This window comes from Oculina patagonica, chromosome 1, assembly GCF_052425735.1.
Source record: "Oculina patagonica isolate OP01 chromosome 1, crgOcupat, whole genome shotgun sequence".
NCBI lineage: Eukaryota > Metazoa > Cnidaria > Anthozoa > Scleractinia > Oculinidae > Oculina > Oculina patagonica.
Genome location: NC_135758.1, coordinates 23,768,310 through 23,787,868, shown reverse-complemented (window position 1 = coordinate 23,787,868; position 19,559 = coordinate 23,768,310). Strand labels below are relative to the sequence as shown.

The 19,559-nt window shown below is 37.8% G+C and overlaps 2 long non-coding RNA genes across 2 annotated transcripts; both read left to right on the top strand.

Annotated features, from left to right (window-relative positions):
* Positions 1 to 2,042: 2,042 nt before the first annotated feature.
* LOC144644289 (uncharacterized) lies at positions 2,043 to 3,342 on the top strand. The gene is made up of 2 exons (XR_013569084.1): positions 2,043 to 2,157; positions 2,275 to 3,342. It is a non-coding gene; the product is annotated as an uncharacterized LOC144644289 (long non-coding RNA).
* Positions 3,343 to 17,436: 14,094 nt separating this feature from the next.
* Positions 17,437 to 18,897, top strand: LOC144644330 (uncharacterized). Its single transcript, XR_013569094.1, has 2 exons — positions 17,437 to 17,533; positions 17,651 to 18,897. It is a non-coding gene; the product is annotated as an uncharacterized LOC144644330 (long non-coding RNA).
* The last annotated feature ends 662 nt before the right edge of the window (positions 18,898 to 19,559 follow it).

Below are 19,559 nucleotides of genomic sequence, written 5' to 3'. Positions count from 1 at the left end.
AGCGTTTGAACTCCTTCCCCTTGATTGGCCACAAAAATATTTTTGTGGCCAATCAGCGAGGTTGACCAGAAGAGCGACTCTGACGTCTTCTTACACGAAGTTGTTTTCCTCATAGACTCGTCGTTGTTGTTAAGCCCGTCCATCGGATGATACTACGTGGGTCTCAGATAAAAAAGCAAAACAAAAACAAAACAACGAGGCCTGGGAATATGTTAAATGTAGCATAGCGCAAGGAAACCAAAAGTTTTTAAAGCTATAGGCGAGCACCTCTTGTTTATAAGTTTTGTTTTTGTTATTTAAATATCCAACAAATTAAACAAAAACCCTTTGTTTTAACTGTCAAGCTGGCAACAAAATAACAATAGGTGACGACAGCGATATCTTCGCTAACGCGTGGCCCGTGCGTGGCCCGTGCGTGGCAAGTTCCAGAAGTCGGGCAACGACCGAGAAAAATAATAAGAATTGTTGTTTACTTGAATAACTATTAAAAAGCGCGCAACTAACAGTGTAGAACTGGCAGTCGTCTAAGGCTTATTTTTTTCTGAGACTCTCCATGTAATAGCATCCGATTGATAGGCAGAGCATCCACGACGAGTCTATGAGGAAAACAACTTCGTGTAAGAAGACATCAGAGTCTCCCGGCCGGTCCTCGTCGCTAATTGGCCACAAAAATATTTTTGTGGCCAATCAGGAGGAAGGAGTTCAAACGCTTCTGGAACTGGTTCGGTAAGACAAAGTGCCCAATGGCTGTTACGCTCTATGTTGTAAACTTTTGCCCGAAAATCCCGTTGTCCCGATAAGCTGCCCGTCGCCCCCACTAACTGCCCCTGGGTCTCCGAGGATGGATGTATCACAAAAGGCAGGAAATGTTAATCATTAACTGACTGTTAATCATTAACTGATTAAAGTCTTGAACCGATTTGTATGATTTCAACCAGGCATAACCGAACTGAAAATGACCTTTAGTGCTCTTCGAATACTATTTAAATCAACAAATAATGTTATGTGAGAAAATTTCTGGTGAAATGCAATTTTAAGCTTAACTGAGATAACCAATCAAGTCCCCACCGTGGTGGAAACGGTGTTCAGGGAAGATGTAACGCACTGAGAAAAACAAAGAAATAAGTAGGCCTTTAAACAGTCGTTTTCAACCGGATAAGTGTTCAACACTGCGTGGGTGGCGTGACTTGTTCCAGCATTATACTATTAACGTTCTTTTGTTTCGGCTCCGAAACTTAAGGTGTTTTAATTTCATGGCTCAATGATCGTTGATAACAAGTCTCATTGGATACCGGTATATATGGGTTGGTAGGTCGTCTGTGTATAGGTTTTTCACACAAACGACAGCAAAACCACCAAATTTTCATTACTGGTGAATTTCCCTTACCCGTCTAAACCTTGGTAAAGTAAAGACCTGAATGCCAAACACTCGTAAAGAAGAAAGATTATAATAGCTCAATGACCTATTCTCTTCCACATAACTTCCCTTTCGAAAAATATATTTTAGTATTTTACGGAAATATAATAATGTTTTAAAAAACATAACTGAATCTTTTGTTATGTTAACAGAAATAACAATTTTTGATGGTGCTCGTTGCAAGTTAAGACTTTAAGGCCAGCTTGCTGTATTGATTACAATTACGTCAAATCTCACCATTTAATATGAAACACCTTACCTATTTTTAGCATGTGTAAGGTAGATTAGCATATATGAAGGAGACGTGCAGCAATTTGCAACAAAGTGTAGAAAAACTTGGAAGATACCTGTTTTAAAGGAATTATTAAAACAGCAACAGTATGGTCAGCTTGGAACGACTGTTAAGAGATTTCTTGTTGGCTTGTGTTTGTATAAACTACACTCACTGTGAATCTTTTTCTGTTAATAGAAATAACAATTTTTGATTGTACTCGTTGCAGGTTAATTAAGATCAGCTTGCTATATTGACTTACAATTACGTCAAATCTCGCCTTTTAATATGAAATGATATCTTACACCTCAGGCAACACCTTACTTATTTTTAGCCTGTGTAAGGTATATAAACGCCTATTACGAAGGAAACGTGCAGCAATTTGCAACTAAGTGTAGAAGAATTTTGAAGATACCTCTTTTAAAGGACTTATTGAAACAGCTACAGTATGATTAGCTTGGAACGACTGGTAAGAGATTTCTTATTGACTTGTGTTTGTATAAACTACATTCTGCAATGAACTGATGTAAGAAAATAAGCTAACATAGCGTCTAATTCTACTGCATCTCCCTTTGCTTCGTTTGAGGTCGCCAATATTTTTACGGTCAGTGTGTTGTTGGCTCTATCCTTTGGTTCCATTGGACACGTTGGCGCCAGACCTCAAGGTACTTTGGTTTCCTTTTCCTCCTCTGGCACAGCACAAGGAAGTGTCACCTGCGAAACCATACAGACAGAAATCTATGCACAAACTCCTTTCAATGTGACCTTCGACAATTGTACTGAAAGCGCCAGAACTGTCACTGCCTGTAATATACCCTTTATTTTTCATGTTTGTAAAAGTGGTTGTGAGCAGATGAAGACAGTTTTCGATATTTCAGATTGTAACCCGCATTTCGCTTGCGTATATACTACCGGTTGCAAAGAAACAAATGAAGCCACCGGTAATTGGCACGGATAACACTGTGAGACTAGAAAGGGTCATTGTCAAAGATGTCTGGTTTGGCTGGCGGAGAACAATAGGGCTTTATGGCGTGTAAATTTAACAGTCCTATATTAAGGTTCGTCACAAATTAGAGATCCTCTCTTAGCTCCTAGCCGCCTTGGTGTAAACGTTGCTGCTGTTAGCTAGCTTTCCCATAATATTAAAAACCCTTCTCCACCCCCTATATTGCCGCCATCTTAGACATTGACCCTTACTCTTATTTTATCACGTTTATGTCTTCGTGTACTTAGCCTTACAGTTGGCGTTTTAGCACAGGTAGCCCAAGCTCGATATATGAGTACAATAAAGATGACCTTTTCATTGTTTCGTAATTCGATCGATTTGCATATTTATAAGGATTTGTATGGGGAAATAAATTTGACCGAAAAGAACGAAAAATTAACCGTTGAATTACAATAAAAATCAGTCACCTTAGCTCCTTTGCTGTTTCCCTTGTGTGCTGTGTGGTTTTTTAGCCGATTGAGCGCGATTCAAGTGAGTTATAGTTCCATTGCCTTCCTCTCAAAAAGGCAATGGGCCACCTGTGGTTTTAGCTGTCCCCACCTTTGATGAATGTTGGTCAGTTTTGTCATCACTTCGTTAGTGAACGGATAAGTGATTATTGTGTTACATTTAAATAAAGGCCACACCCGTGGCAAATTTAATTCCAAACATGGTTGTTGTCTCCATTCATCAAATACCCTGCGATCAGGTGTTCTTTTTTCAAAAGGGAGGGCATTATTTTAGGTTATTCGTCAAACCGAGCTCGCCGCTATCACGCAAAGATCGGTTTAAACTAGTACTTGATTTATAATAATGGCTGCGGTCACATTTAGGCTGCTAACGATCTTTAAGACGGGATAACTATAGTTAGCTGTTCCGGTAGTGGGACCCCTTCTCTGTTTACTCTAACTATAAATTGAAAATATACGCCTCGGTGATCCAAAACAATACAAACTAACTAACTAAAGTTTAATACCCAAGCAGGGTTCATGGGTTAGTCTCAAGTTTACAAACAAACAACCAATCAGGACGTGACAATTTTTTTCGCACGTACGAGATGAACATAAATATGCAAAATAAAGCGTGAAACGAGGGGAAAAAAGAAAAACAACATGCCAAGAAATTACATATAACCAATGTAAGCAAGAATGAAGCTTGAATTATTTGGCGTCTAACATCCGTATAAAGTTTTACCTCATATAATTTTTTTCTACGTAGAGTTGCCGTATATATAATCAAAGAGGTCTATGACCTACTCGTGAATGCGTTAGATATATTTTGAATCGTTCCTTTCAACAGTACAGTATCGATGGAAAATATTCATTATAGGGATTAATAATAATAATCAACTTTATTTAAAGAGGGTGAACAGATAGCAGGTCGGTTAGGTATAAGAATTGCGTTATATCGAGGTTTTCGATATAACTAACCCTCGATATAACGAACAAATTTCCCCAGTCCCTTGGCTGTTCGTTAAATCAAGGTTTCACTGTAGCACCCGGCGTAATTTATAACGATTGACAAACCGCCAATAACAACAGCAATGAAATTGATATTTATTGGAACAAGTAAAAACATCGTAGGCCTGTACCAGACAGAAATCTACACACAGTCTCCTTTCAAAATGTCCAACTCGGCATGTACTGAGAAAATGGGAGCTTTAGCTATCTCTGATAGAACCGTTATTGTTCATGATTGTAGCAACACTTGTAAAAAGACAAGGGCAGCACTGTCTTTTTTTTTTTCAAAATGTCAGTGGAAAAAATAGACTATGTCACGGAGATTTCGCGGATTTTTGGACTAAACTTTTCGGAAATTAGTCGTAGGCAACTTAACTCTAAATAAACATTACCTTAAACATTTAAACATGTTGGTCCGTACAAGACTTTCTATTTAATAATACATTTTGGTGTACATTTAACAACTGCATTATGTTATTGATGCTGTACTGATATTGACAGAAGCGATAATCTATTGGGTCTGTACAGCCCCCGAAATGATCCCCAACCCCGAGTTGATCCCCAAATTGACCCCGCAATGATCCCCAAAGTTTTTTTTACTCAGACCCTGAAATGATCCCCAATAATTTTTGGAATGGCGTTCAATCGTGAGAAATGGCCATGGATTGCTCAGTAATGAGGAAAACTGAAGCCGTAGAGTAAAAAAATCAAAAAATAAATTATTCTTTTTTTTCCTGAGTAATAGTGTCGTTATAATAAACAAACTGCAATATGTAGCCATAACCAGAACGGGTATTATGTGTATAACTGAAAGGCTTTTCGATGATCGCGAGATCATCGAAAATCAGAGATTCCAAATTCCAATTCGATCTGGAATCTGTGGGATCAAGAAGAGCCACCTAGTGGAAGATCCAACTGTAAATTCCCATTCATTTTTATTTTATTACTATTTATCGCAAAACATTTTCTTGGTAGCAGTTATCCAACATGACCGTCTCAATCAAACGCAAATTAAAACTTAAAAACATTCTATAATTGCTAACAGGTTTCTAACGTTAAAAAAAATTAAGAACATCAAGGAGAATTGTGCGATCCGACCAACTGCAATTTTTTTAAACAAATCTTGAAATTTAAAAATGCCATCTATTAAAAATGTATACGGCGTTCAAAGTGTTACGTTGGTATGAAAACCAGTTTTCATCTTTGGTACACACTTCACAGGCATAGCAGTCGTCGGAATAATACTGCGTCATTCCACTTTCATCCTCGTAAACTCCCACAGACAGTCAGACAGGCATTGAAACTTTCTACCGCACTTCGGGCAAATTTCCTCTGAGACCTCTCCTTCACCGTACTTGCTTTTCATGTAATCCGCAGCCTTTTCGCCTTCCTCTGTTGAAGGAGTGGCGACGTGGTCAAGGCTGTGATAGTGCTCCTCAACCTCATGGCCTAGAAGCGCCATGAGGTTGAGGAGCGGTTGAGATTGTGGCCAGTGTTTGATGTATCGCGAGAGCTTAATTATTCGCAGGCCTCCTTGACACGCCATTCCAAAACTTACTTAGGGATTATTTCAGGATCGGCGTGAAAAACTCTGGGGATCATTTCAGGGTCGGGATCAGTTCGGGGGCTGTACAAATATTCCAAGAATTTCACCCCAGGGGGGGTACTCGGGAGTTCAAGTGACGGGGATGATCGAAGGATTTTTGGGGGTTTGAAATTTTCGATTCCGTGAATTTTTTGGGAAGGAAAATTTGGCAAGTATTTTTTTTATTTAAGTAGGGATGTTTTGGGGTATTCAAAAAAATCGGAAGATTCGTGGTAGTGCCTACCTTGACTCTTGCTCAGGCAAATTTGAATTGAAAGTTGCAAGTTGCGACAAGCAAACTGTCAATCAATATTGGAACATTGCGCCGCAACATTGCAAAGTTCTCATCAAAAGAACATCCGGTTTGACTGTATTTCAGAAAATATACTCGTTTGTTCATTACAATCGATAGTTCACTGCTTCTAAAAAATTCCTTTGAAACGATTGTGTGCTAATTGTAACCTGTTAGAAAATGAAAACTTTCTAAAGGTTTATACGTTTCAAGGTTAATAATACAGATAAAACAGCACCATAATTACGTGTCAGATCGTGTTTGAAAACTGTCTTTCTTCCTGTGTTTGACTGACGTGTACACCTAACTACGACAAATTCGACTCTTTGAATGAGCGTAAGGTTTCTTACATTTTAAACTTGAGTTACAATAAAAGTTTTTGGCAACGTTCTTTAAAACATGTTTAAGTGATGATCATTTTTATAGCCCGGAAAATTGCTGGAAAAGTAGCAACAAATGGGGATGCCTAAAGATTTTTTATCGTTTTTATGATAAGCCGTAGCCTGCATTGGTCGGATGAGTTTCGTTATAGTATTTTTTATGATAAGGGCAACAGCGGAAGACAGCCTGTTTTAGGCGTTCGGTTAGTTGGGGAGCGGCGCGAACTAAGAACGGCGAGCGAAAAAAAAAACTAAGGGGAGGGGGCGGGGAGGAGTCCCCTCGCCATTCTTTCGCTCGGCGTTCTTCGCGCCCCTTCCCAATTAACCGAACGCCTGGAACAGGCTAGTTTTCTGTGGGCGCGGGACTATCGGTATTTGCTCGTGATGGAGTAAATTCACTGCCATGTTCGGGTGTTGTTGTTTTTTTCTCTCCCCAAGCCTCTTTCGAGTTTAAATGCAAAACGATTGCATTTGCCTGATCAAAACGCTCGAACTCGCTCGCTAAAATATTCCTGCATTCGCTTCCTGGGGGTCCGAGTAAGTTTTCGTACCCCGAAAGCCACGTCTAAGGCTAAAAGGCTTTGCTGCTTTTAACGGATAGAGAGAACTAAATATAGTTTTGCAGGCCCGAAAAGTTTCGGTGGCTTTCGAGAAACGGGCTCCAGCATTTGGGGGAGATTGCGGGACGAGTGTCGGGACGAGTCAAGTCTGCGGTCTTGATTGCCGAGTGCGGAATGCCGAGTGCGGAATGCTGTCTTAGAACGTCACTTCTGGGTAAGTTGAAAAAATGTATTGCCTACACTTCCTTGTTGTAATGTTAAGCCGTATCCCATTGTACAAGAAAAAGCAATCAAAGAGATATTCGGTTATGGTGAACCAGGATACCGTAGGGGGTTTGAAGAAATTTCATATGAACTTTAATTTTGTCTCTGCTTTAATACATCAAGACACTCTTACTAATTAGTATGACCATTCAACATCATACGCGTCACCTTAATTACATTGTGTGTATTGACTCAGTAAACATCCTTGAAGAAAATTCCCACAAGTGCTGCGCAAACACAGACACGATACCTTCGCGTGTGTTGTGTTTGCTGGAAGCCACGTAAAAGGGCAAAAGAAATGCAAATTAAGAATTTCCTTGTCATTCTTTATATCCTTCCGAGATCTGAAAACGAAACACTATTTCTTTGTGAAAAAGATTTGCTGATTGTTTTACGAATTAATTAAATCATAACAGGCATCACGTACGACACATAAGTGGCGAAAAACGTCTCAATTTACGAGAATTTTTTTCGCATTTTTGTTGATAAACTTTGTTTAAATTTTAACATGCAGTATTGATAAAACATTATTGGGAAAAGTTAGGCGCATGTAACTGATTCAGCTGATTTAATTAGCAACGCACTGAAAGTGTAGACATTTGACGGCACAATGAATTTTATCTTTCACGAACGAAAATACCAAAAGAATTCGCTTTTGCTTTTCGTATTGGCATAGCCTGCGAACGCAGACGTATTTCCGCCAGTCGCTTCAACGATATGAGGAATTAGAGTCCAACTTAAACTGAAAAATTTACTGAGGTGTAGTTCGGGCGGTTTATTCCCGGGTTTATTGAAAGCAACTAAAGTTATTGTTACACGCACAGATAGCTGAACACGAAAATAGAAACAATCGATAAAGTAACTGAATTCCTCCGCAAATCATTTTCAACATGCTATGATAGTTTTGCAAGTATTATTAAAGTTAAATCGCAAGGGCAATCAATGGATGATAACGCCATATTCAAGTCGCAGATCGATCCAGTGCGAATACAGTATTGCTATGACAAACAAGCTATCGGTTGGTACTCTATCGATACTCATGTAATGTTTCAATCGCAAATTCGACTAAGAGCAACTAGCTAGTTTACTTGTTATAAGTAACAAGTTACAACTTCATTCTGTACATTAAAGGCGGTCTCGAACACAGATCCAGAAAATACACAGACGTACTCACCTCGCGCGAATTTAAAAGCGTCGTTGCCTCAAGTTCCTTTTTTGCCTACAAAAAAATGCGTCTTAACATCACAATGTTCGTTGTAAATGACGTTGAAGAGTTAAAAATACAAAGCAGCAGCAAAATACAAAAATAAGTATATTACTGTTCTTTCCATGCAGGAGGGTCGGTGGCTTTTCTGCCCAACCCCCACTCATACCTCGTGAAAGACAAAAACGCACTTACCACAATTTTCGAGTGTTTTCTAGTAAGAGAGGATTACATTTACTCAGAATACAGAACTTGCGGAAAAGTAAGAATGCGAAAAAGATATCAAACTTAGTTCTGTGATCGTACTCACATGCAAAATCTCCAGAATCCTTTACAAAATGTAACTGCGTCACGTTCAAAACAACATCACCTTGCAAAACCAGTTATCCTCGAGTTCCTGCATCTGACTTATTTTCTTGTCTTTCACATCAAAACCTGTTTTCCTCAATTCTTCAAAATTTAACCCAACCTTGCCAAAACCGGTTTGCCTTATACCTAAGGGACCAAAATATGATGCTGTTACTGGTTATGTTGGTTGTTAATCTAATTATCGTCATTCCCAAGGGAAATACACACGCACCCTGAAAACAACTAGGGATGCCCTTAGGCATCCCCAAAAATAACCGATTAATAAAGACTAGAGTAAGGTCATTATGTGTTGTTTTTTCTATAATACCCAATGAAAGCGCACGCTCCATCCGACCTGGCTGAAGTTAAGTCCTGTCGGGTGGGGTTAATACATGGATGGGTGACCAACTGGAAATACATACTTTATTTTATAGCTCCCCCTTTGGAGCTCTTCCGCCATACAGAAATTAAAAAGATAAAAGATAAAAATATTTACAATAAAGAAGAAAAAAGAATTACAAAAATCAGAAAAAGGGGGTATAGTTGAAATAAAATTCGCAATTAAAATAATGTACATTACAATTATAAAAGGGTATTTACAAATTTAAAATATGTTTAAAAATTCTCTTTTTAAAAAGGTTCAGGTCATTTGTCTCTCTAATGTTCTCTGTTTTTAGTCTACACTTCGGCAGCTCAAGATCGTTTTTCTGCCTGGTGGTCGAAGATAGCTTGGAGTGAAATTATTTAAACATTTCCTTACTTGAAATTTCTTTAAGATCATCATTAACAGCAGAGATGATTTCGTGAAGTTGGTTGGAGGGGAACCCAAGAAAGAGTTTGGTATCATCCACATAACCGGGTGCTTTGCAATGTTTTGGGACCTGAAGGAGGTCATTTACATATAATGTAAACAGTACCGGGCCCAAAGTTACCGGTGTAGCGCCGGGCCCAAAATTACCCGTGCACTCTTTTTTGTATAAGAATACAGTTTTTCCGACCCAGACTGAATATTCTTATTTTTCTGCCGATTTTAGGCTGAAAGTATTCTTATGAACATTCTTAGAAAATACCGTTTGACATTTCCGTTTTAGCAAGTATTGGGTAATTTGCCCATGGGTGCACGCTGATGTATGCTTCAACCTGAGCGCGCGCGCGCTGATCTGTTGCGACATGGCACAAGAATGTCCCACTACTTCACGAGTTTTTACTTGTTTTCTCGATTTTCCTGTGAATTTGAAAAGCTAAACATAAGAAAAACCATTTCTCAATAATGCTGAAAGACTTTGAGGTATAATGCAAGTTTGAAATAATTCAAAACTTTGTTTTGTTTGTTTTTTTCTTTTAGGTTTTCGTCAGCGTTTACGTGAGCACTACACGCAATTGTTCAAATTAGCGCGCGCACTTTTACCTCAAAGAAACTTTAATAAATATCCTAAAAGTTGTGCTATAAAACAAATGGTAAACGTCACAGCGTGCACTATTGAGTTACAGATGCACTTGGGAGGTTTGCTAAGCACTCAAGAAGCTAGAGTCGCCCTCGGCTATCGCCTCGGGCGACTCTTACGCATCTTTCGTGCTTAGCAACCTTCCGCGTGCATCTGTTTAACAAATAGATTCCATTTTGCCGTGCGTCTGTTCAGTTATAGAGCACAGATGACGTCAAAATGTGGTAAGAACAAAAAAGTGGCCCACGAGCCGCTAGGCGAGTGGGTCACTGTTGTTCGACTCTACCTGATTTTGTTTCAACTAAAAACTATATTCTTTTCAAAATCTCAGCCTCGGGTTTATTCTTAAAATATTCTTAAAAATTCGCAAATTTCAGCCTCGATATTCTTATAAACTAGATTCTTATAAAATAAAAAGAGTGTAGCGCCTTTTTCCTCTTGAGTGCTCCGATTTTCACCTTTAAGGGGAAAGATATGAAGATCCACGAATGCTGAAAGTCTGATACCGCACGTACATCAAGAACCGCATATCCTGTACCAAACCTCCTATTTCTGTTATAATAAAAATTAAATTCGCTTTGCAGTAACCCTCGAAAGCTCGACCTGTTTACAGATTTCAACGATCATTCTAACCTTTGCGAAGGTGTTTCAGTTGATTTAAAAAAATGAATATAACGTCTGATCTACCAATAAATACCAGAAGAGAGACGGTTCCATTCGCTAACATCTCTGCATCATCGACTTGAGTAAATGAAGGTAGGTAACGGAATAAAATGCCACATTCTTGACTCGTTTCTCGATTGACGCTTTGCCCGCCATCTTTAATATCACTCATGCGAAGCGTGACGTCATACTGGCAGTGATGATTGAACCATCATTTTTCTTAGAGACACCTCCCCCCCCCCCCCACCCCCTTTGGTGTCCGTATTAACCGGGTTCCACTGTACTGTAAGCTACCATAAGACCAGGATGTCGATAAGTAAAAGAGCTTAATCAATACACCATAGAAATTCAATGTTTGTCAAATGAAAACAAACGTTTTACAATTTTTTTTTGGCGGAGATGACGTGATTGACGCAATATTTTGCCGCAAAACGTCACATGACGTTATCGCCATTTTAAAGACTTCTTAATCAGGAGGGAGGTGTTTTTTAAAGTAAGTTACAAGCAATAACGAGGGGGGTAAATTAAACGGATGTATAGGCACAGCACCATAAAAACACTGCAGGTATTGAATATAAAAAGATTTACTTCTAATTAGCTTGTCTGGTACAGACTTACATTATTTTACGTGTTCCAATAATATCAATTTCACTGCTGTTGTCTTGGGGTGGTTTCACAATCGTTATAAATTAAGCCGGGTGCTATTCTGCCATCGTGATATACACTTGTTTATCTAATTAATTGCTTGTTTTTCTTTTACAACCAGTAGGAAATAAACAAGCAAAATCCGGTTTACAATCTGACATATCGATAGAGTCCATGTCTGGCTCACAACCTTCTTTACAGACATGAAAAGTAAAGGGTACATTACAGAAAGTGACAGTTCTGACGCTTTTAGTACAGTTGCTGCACGAAGATACATCGAAAGGCCTTTATGCGTAGATTTCTGTCTGTATGGATTTGCAGAGGTCACTTCCTTGTGCTGTGCCAGAGGAGGAGGAACCTGAAGTACCTTGAGGTCTGGCGCCAACGTGTCCAATGGAACCAATTGCAAACGATAGAGCCAACAACACAGTGACCGTAAAAATATCGGCGAGCTAAAGCAAATCAGAGGGGAATGACAATGAGGTAAGATTTCCGCTCAACCAACAAGTGTACTCAGTATGATTTGAGCACAATCAGCTTTTTTGTCTTATTTTCTAATACTCTTTTACCTAATTCTGATTGTTACGCTGGAGATCATTAAAATAGTGCAACTCAAACTTGCCCTTTCAATCGCAAAACCTCACAGTATCAATTTTGCTTTGTCTTATGGTAATACTTGTCTAAGCCCCCTCTCTTTAATCACAGATCCTTTAATTTTCATCCACCCGGTAACAAAAAGCAACCCTTTTGAAAGCGTGGAGAGAAGTATTCAGTAAAGACAGAACTGTTAAGACAAGTCAGTTAAATCTGTTAAGCGATGAGAATTTTGTGACAAATCGAGACATCTCAAAGTTGAAGGTTTCCTCTTTTCTCGTAATACGATCTGTTTGAATATTGCATAAATTTATTGATGTTAGTCATGCTTAGGAATTAAAGGATTAATATTATATAACGAACAAACATTAATCTATTAAAACCTAAATTTTCAATCTCATCAGTTTTTTTATAGTCAAACCTACTTTGATACCTACTAGCCTTATGCTCCAGTTAGAGGAGCGAAGAGGATGAGTGAGTGAGTGCTTATTAACTATGATTGAAGTCCGACAAAATGAACATAATGAAAAAAATCATCTTTAAAAGTATATATTTGAATTCTAGTAGAGCAAGATTAAATGTCACATCTTACCAGTTGTAGATGGTTGGCCATTTTGTAGTCCTTTGCTTCTTTGCAAACAGATATCTTGAAAAATTCTTCTTAAACTTGGCTAGTAATTTCTGAATACCTTTTCTTCAGATTGAGCACTTACATACCCTTTATTTGCTTAAAATAACTATTTGTAATTTTTATGGTTTGAGATATCGTTTCATACTAATGAGTACAAGAATCTCAACATAGTAAGTCATATCAATGTTCATTTTAAAAATAATAATCTATTGTCATGAAAAATATCAGCATAAATTAGAATATATTTTCGAAACGGAACAAATGTAGAAGCGGGGAAGAAGCGATCAAGTGGTTTCATATTCTTCTTGTTCCTTTGAGGCGTTTTGCATTGTTCTGTAGACGAACAAGTGTCCTTCTTTGATAAATTTCGTAGTTCTGGACGGTCAACTTTCATATGGTAAAAGAAACACTTCGCTGAAACGCTTTTTTTAGTTCTAAAAAGAGCTATTTTGCAAAAGAGGATGTTTTGTACACTTAATGAGCCATGAAAAGAGGGCAAGTTTCAGAGCAGTTTCAAAACAATAATTGTAAACAAATTAAACTCTGAAACTATTGAAGGCCTGGGCCCGGTTGCATAAAAATACTTAAGATTACGTGAGATTTTCTGCAGCCATTCCCTGTGCTCTGATCTGAGGGGTTTTCATCCGTGCTTATAAGGATAAATCGGGAGAAAATGTACTAAAGAGCACTGGAAAAAACAAAACCCTTTGAAAACATTCACCGGAACGCAGAGAGCTGTTGCAGAAAATCGCCCGTAATCTTAACTATTTTTTTGCAACCGGGCCCTGGGCATTTAAAGATAAAAATATGTGCGTAATCCTTCAAAATTAAATTCTCTTTTTAACGAAGACAAAAAATCACTCCCTCCAGGTATTAAGTAACCTGTTTTTGTCTTTCGCTAGATGTGTTTTTTTTTCAACTGCAGTATTAAATTTTATAATAGCCTTCTGGTGTCTTAAAGGCATTCATTCATTAAATCATAAACAGAAAGAATATCGAGGTTTTGCATTATTAACTTAAGTTAATGTTTAACACTTCCTGTTGAGATGTTTGTCTATTTTTAGCAGTCGGAAGAAACACTTGTTTAACAAACAACTTCAAGCAAGTGGCCGAAATAAGTCTGAGTTCATGTTGTGATCACGAAGTAGCATATCGAGCTTTAATTTAGTAAACGGGACATAATGCATTTATTATCATCCCACCTTCAATGGCAAGTGGCCAGGAGTAAGAACAGGACGTGTTAATTATTAACGTATACCATTCTCAGGGTAAACTCAAGAACCGTTTCCCTTGTGACTACACGCATGAGGTGCTTAAATTGGGACAGTTGTAACTTCCCTAATACCTCAAAAAAAGTAATGCCAAAAATAAAGTAAAAACAAACCAACAAAAAGTTTAACACAGCATGACCGTTAGAACGGCCAGAAGTAGACACAGAGCACCTAGCGAGACGGAAAAACAAAAGTATTCTCAGTCCATTTTAGCCGGATGTTTCGTAATCTGCAGCCTTTTAAAAAGGTACTGGGTCAGTTTATTTAACGTTTCAGCGGTGTGGGTGGCGTGAATTGTTTCAGCGTTTTATAAAAGCTAAGTAAAAATCTTCCGTTACGACACTGAGACTCGCGTTGTTCATAACTTCATGGCTCAGTAATTATGTTGTCGATAACAAGTCTCATTCGATATGCAAAATTGCCACTTCTGAAAATAGCAATATCTTACTCATTTACCCTTTATTTTCGTCAGTGAGGATTTTTTCTATCCGTGTGGTATTTTCCAAAAACGTTTTAACCAGCAGTAACACAAAAATTAACCAGAACGTAGTTTGCAGTCAGAACAATAATGCCTAGAACCTTCAAAGGAAGTAAGATCGTAACAGCGCAATGACACAGTTCACTTCCATTTTTCCCCTTTTGAAAATATATGGAAGAGTAGCAAACCATCATTATAACTATAACTGAATCTTTTGTTATGTTAAAACTATTAAAATTTGTAATTATACTTGTTGCAAGTTAAGGCCTCTGCCTGCTATATTAAGATATTAGTTACGTCAAACCTGCCATTAAATATGAAACTGTATCTTAAACCTCTAAAAAGACTATTTTTATTTCGTGCAACCTATATAAAGGCTGACTTTGGGGAAATAATCTTCAGTTAAACAAGCAGCAAAGTTTGAGACACATTTTAGAAGATACCTGTTTTCAAGGACTTAACAGAGAACAATATGGTCAGCTTTGTAAAACTGGTAAGGTCTTTTTGTTGGATTTTATTTCTTCAAATTGATTTTTCAAACTTTAACACACAGCGAAGTTATTTGGTCGCTTTGTTGGAAATGACAGTTATAATAGATTAGATTGTGCTTACGTGAACATTGAAATGCATCAAGGCCTTTTAAATTTTATTATTGCAATTTTTTTTTTAAAAAAATGCAATAGTTAGCGTGCAGTACATACAAAAAAACCTTGAAAGCATTGCATATTACTGAATTGTATATTCCTTGTGATTCTTTTAAGGTCGCGAACATTTTTGCAGTCACTGCTGTGATGTTGGCTTTATCGTTTGGTTTCCTTGGATACGTTGACGCCAGACCGCAAAGTACCTCCACGGCTCATAGAAACGTCAACTGCAATACCATACAGAATCAAATTAACTCACAAACTCCTTACAAAGTGTGTGATTCGTGTACTAAAAGGATCAGAGCTTTAACTGTCTGTGATACAAACTTGATTGTTCATGATTGTAAGAACACCTGTGAAGAGAGTAAGACAACAATCGATTTTTACAATTGTAATGGCAATGGTAAGAGTTTTACCTGTGCATTTACTACCGGTTGTCACGCCCGGAATAACTGATACTGATTGTAAAGCCGCCAAATGATAGCTTCAACGAAATTATTTAAACAAGTTAATTTAACATGTACATCTGTACCAGACCAGTTATTTAAAAATAAATCTTTTGGCATTTCATTTTTTTTTTTGTACTTTTTCGGACTTTGTTAAAAGTAAAGAAATTCAACAGACCAGCATTTTTTAATTCAATAGTCAATACTCTTTTTTAGAACATATAGAAACAGGATAATCTATAGCCTGCGAATACAGCCGCCTCTGGTCGATCCCGCCAATTTTTAACGGGCGAAACGCGCATCGGTAGTGTTTGCGAGCTCAAACTGCCGAAACTGATCGAATGGGTCAAATCTTCGGACTCTTTTTTTTAAAGAAGCCGAACGTCCAAGCCGAAGGTTTCTTCTGACGGCCTTAGACACGTGGTCGTTTTTCCAGCTACAAACGTAGCATCCTTGCAAATGCTCAACGCAGAGGGAGGAATTTTTGATAATAAGGTCCCGCGCTGCATTCTGCTACAAAAGTTCGTAAATTTCTTTCTATTAAATTCTTTCACGCGCAATTCTATCCTATAGGAAACGTTTTTAAAAGTATGATAATTTTTTTTGGCCTTTCAGTATTCTCTTGGTATTCTAATGTATCAAAAAAGGCAGGAAATGTTAATCATTAACTGACTGTTAATCATTAACTGATTGAAGTCTTGAACCGATTTGTATGATTTGAACCAGGCATAACCGAACTGAAAATGACCTTTAGTGCTTTTCGAATACTTTTTAAATCAACACATAATATCATGTGAGAAACTTTCTGGTGAAATGCAATTTTAAGCTTAACTGAGATAACCAATCACCCAAGTCCCCACCGTGGTGGAAACGGTGTTCAGGGAAGATGTAACGCACTGAGAAAAAACAAAGAAATAAGTAGGCCTTTAAACAGTCGTTTTCAACCGGATATGTGTTCAACACTGCGTGGGTGGCGTGACTTGTTCCAGCATTATACTATTAACGTTCTTTTTGTTTCGGCTCCGAAACTTAAGGTGTTTTAATTTCATGGCTCAATGATCGTTGATAACAAGTCCCATTGGATACCGGTATACATGGGTTGGTAGGTCGTCTGTGTATAGGTTTTTCACACAAACGACAGCAAAACCACCAAATTTTCATTACTGATGAATTTCCGTTACCCGTCTAAACCTTGGTAACGTAAAGACCTGAATGCCAAACACTCGTAAAGAAGAAAGATTATAATAGCTCAATGACCTATTCTCTTCCACATAACTTCCGTTTCGAAAAATATATTTTAGTATTTTACGGAAATATAATAATGTTTTAAAAAACATAACTGAATCTTTTGTTATGTTAACAGAAATAACAATTTTTGATGGTGCTCGTTGCAAGTTAAGACTTTAAGGCCAGCTTGCTGTATTGATTACAATTACGTCAAATCTCACCATTTAATATGAAACACCTTACTTATTTTTAGCATGTGTAAGGTAGATTAGCATATATGAAGGAGACGTGCAGCAATTTGCAACAAAGTGTAGAAAAACTTGGAAGATACCTGTTTTAAAGGAATTATTAAAACAGCAACAGTATGGTCAGCTTGGAACGACTGTTAAGAGATTTCTTGTTGGCTTGTGTTTGTATAAACTACACTCACTGTGAATCTTTTTATGTTAATAGAAATAACAATTTTTGATTGTACTCGTTGCAGGTTAATTAAGATCAGCTTGCTATATTGACTTACAATTACGTCAAATCTCGCCTTTTAATATGAAATGATATCTTACACCTCAGGCAACACCTTACTTTTTTTTAGCCTGTGTAAGGTATATAAACGCCTATTACGAAGGAAACGTGCAGCAATTTGCAACTAAGTGTAGAAGAATTTTGAAGATACCTGTTTTAAAGGACTTATTGAAACAGCAAAGTATGATTCGCTTGGAACGACTGGTAAGAGATTTCTTATTGACTTGTGTTTGTATAAACTACATTCTGCAATGAACTGATGTAAGAAAATAAGCTAACATAGCGTCTAATTTCACTGCACCCCCCTTTGCTTCGTTTAAGGTCGCCAATATTTTTACGGTCACTGTGTTGTTGGCTCTATCCTTTGGTTCCATTGGACACGTTGATGCCAGACCTCAAGGTACTTTGGCTTCTTCCTCCTCTGGCACAGCACAAGGAAGTGTCACCTGCGAAACCATACAGACAGAAATCTACGCACAAACTCCTTTCAATGTGACCTTCGACAATTGTACTGAAAGCGTCAGAACTGTAACTGTCTGTAATATACCCTCTATTTTTCATGTCTGTAAAAGTGGTTGTGAGCAGATAAGGTCAAGTTTCGATATGTCAGATTGTAACCCGCAACTCGCTTGCATTTTTACTACCGGTTGCGAAGAAACAAATGAAGCCACCGATAATTGGCACGAATAACACTGTGAGACTAGAAAGAGTCATCCTCGAAGAAGTCTGGTTTAGCTGCCGGAGAACAATAGGGCTTTATGGCAATCAATCAATCAAGTTTATTTCCATTTTGATCACTACATGTCACATAAATTTAGGAACATATAAAAGAATGGAGGAGGACTAGAGAAGCCCTTACAGGCTTTTACTATTTTACTTTTAATATTAAATTCAATACGCACAACAATTTGATATTAAAAACTGTTTCATCTTTCTTTTAAATACATGCATTGAGACAAAACGTTTGATTTCATTTGGAATAGTGTTCCATATATTAATTACTTTATTTCTTGTCGAGTAAACACCCCTATTGAAGTTTTTGTGTAAATCATTGGATTTTCTTGAGTTGAGAGTTCGACTTATGACTATAACAGAAGGTGCTTGTTAGAAAATCATTGATTTGGTTAATGTCTAATAAATTCAGTCTTTTAAAAAGTGGACGAGAGGGAGCTTTATTGAACTTTTTGTGTAAATCATTAGATTTTCTTGTAGAATGATGGCGCGTAGCAAGGTCCTATATTAAGGTGCGTCAAAAATGAGAGGTCCTCTCTTAGCTCCTAGCCGCCTTGGTGTAAACGTCGCTGCTCTTAGCTAGCTTCCCAATTGTATTAAAAACCCTTCTCCACCCCCCCCCCCCTATATTGCCGCCATCTTAGACATTGACCCTTACTCTTATTTACAGTATCAAGTTTATGTCTTCGTGTACTTAGCCTTACAGTTGGCGTTTTAGCTGTCCCCACCTTTGATGAATGGTGGTCAGTTTTGTCATCACTTCGTTAGTGAACGGATAAGTGATTATTGTGTTACATTTAAATAAAGGCCACATCCGTGGCAAATTTAATTCCAAACATGGTTGTTGTCTCCATTCATCAAATACCCTGCGATCAGGTGTTCTTTTTTCGAGAGGGAGGGCTTGATCTCAGGTTAGATAATATCGGGTTCTCCTTGAGACATAACACAAATGGAATTAAGTAGATGGACAAGTGTATGAGTACGGATAGTAGAATAGCAACCGGCGTAATTTGTAACGATTGAGAAGCCGCCAATGACAGCAGCAATGAAATTGATATTTATTGGAACAAATAAAAAATTGTGGGCCTGTACCAGACAGAAATCTACATACAGTCTCCTTTCAGAACGAGAGCTTTAGCTATCTGTGATAGAACTGTAGCAAGGCTTGCATGTGATAGAATTGTAGCAACACTTGTGAAAAGACAAGGGCAGCATTGAATTTTTCATGTCGTTACATGTTATGGAAAGAGTTTACGTAACTGAGTTGTCATACCCGGAATAACTGATACCGATCGCAAAGCCTTTAGCTGACAACAGCAATGAAATTGCCGTTTTTTGAACCATGTATATTTGTGCTATGGAAAGAATTTAAGTTTTAAATTGCCTACCGGTTGTTGTAAAATAAGTCGATGAACAAGTGTATGCTTTAGATGGTATACTAACAGCCGGTACAGTTTATACGATTGTGTACTATCACTGAAATATATAGAGGATAATA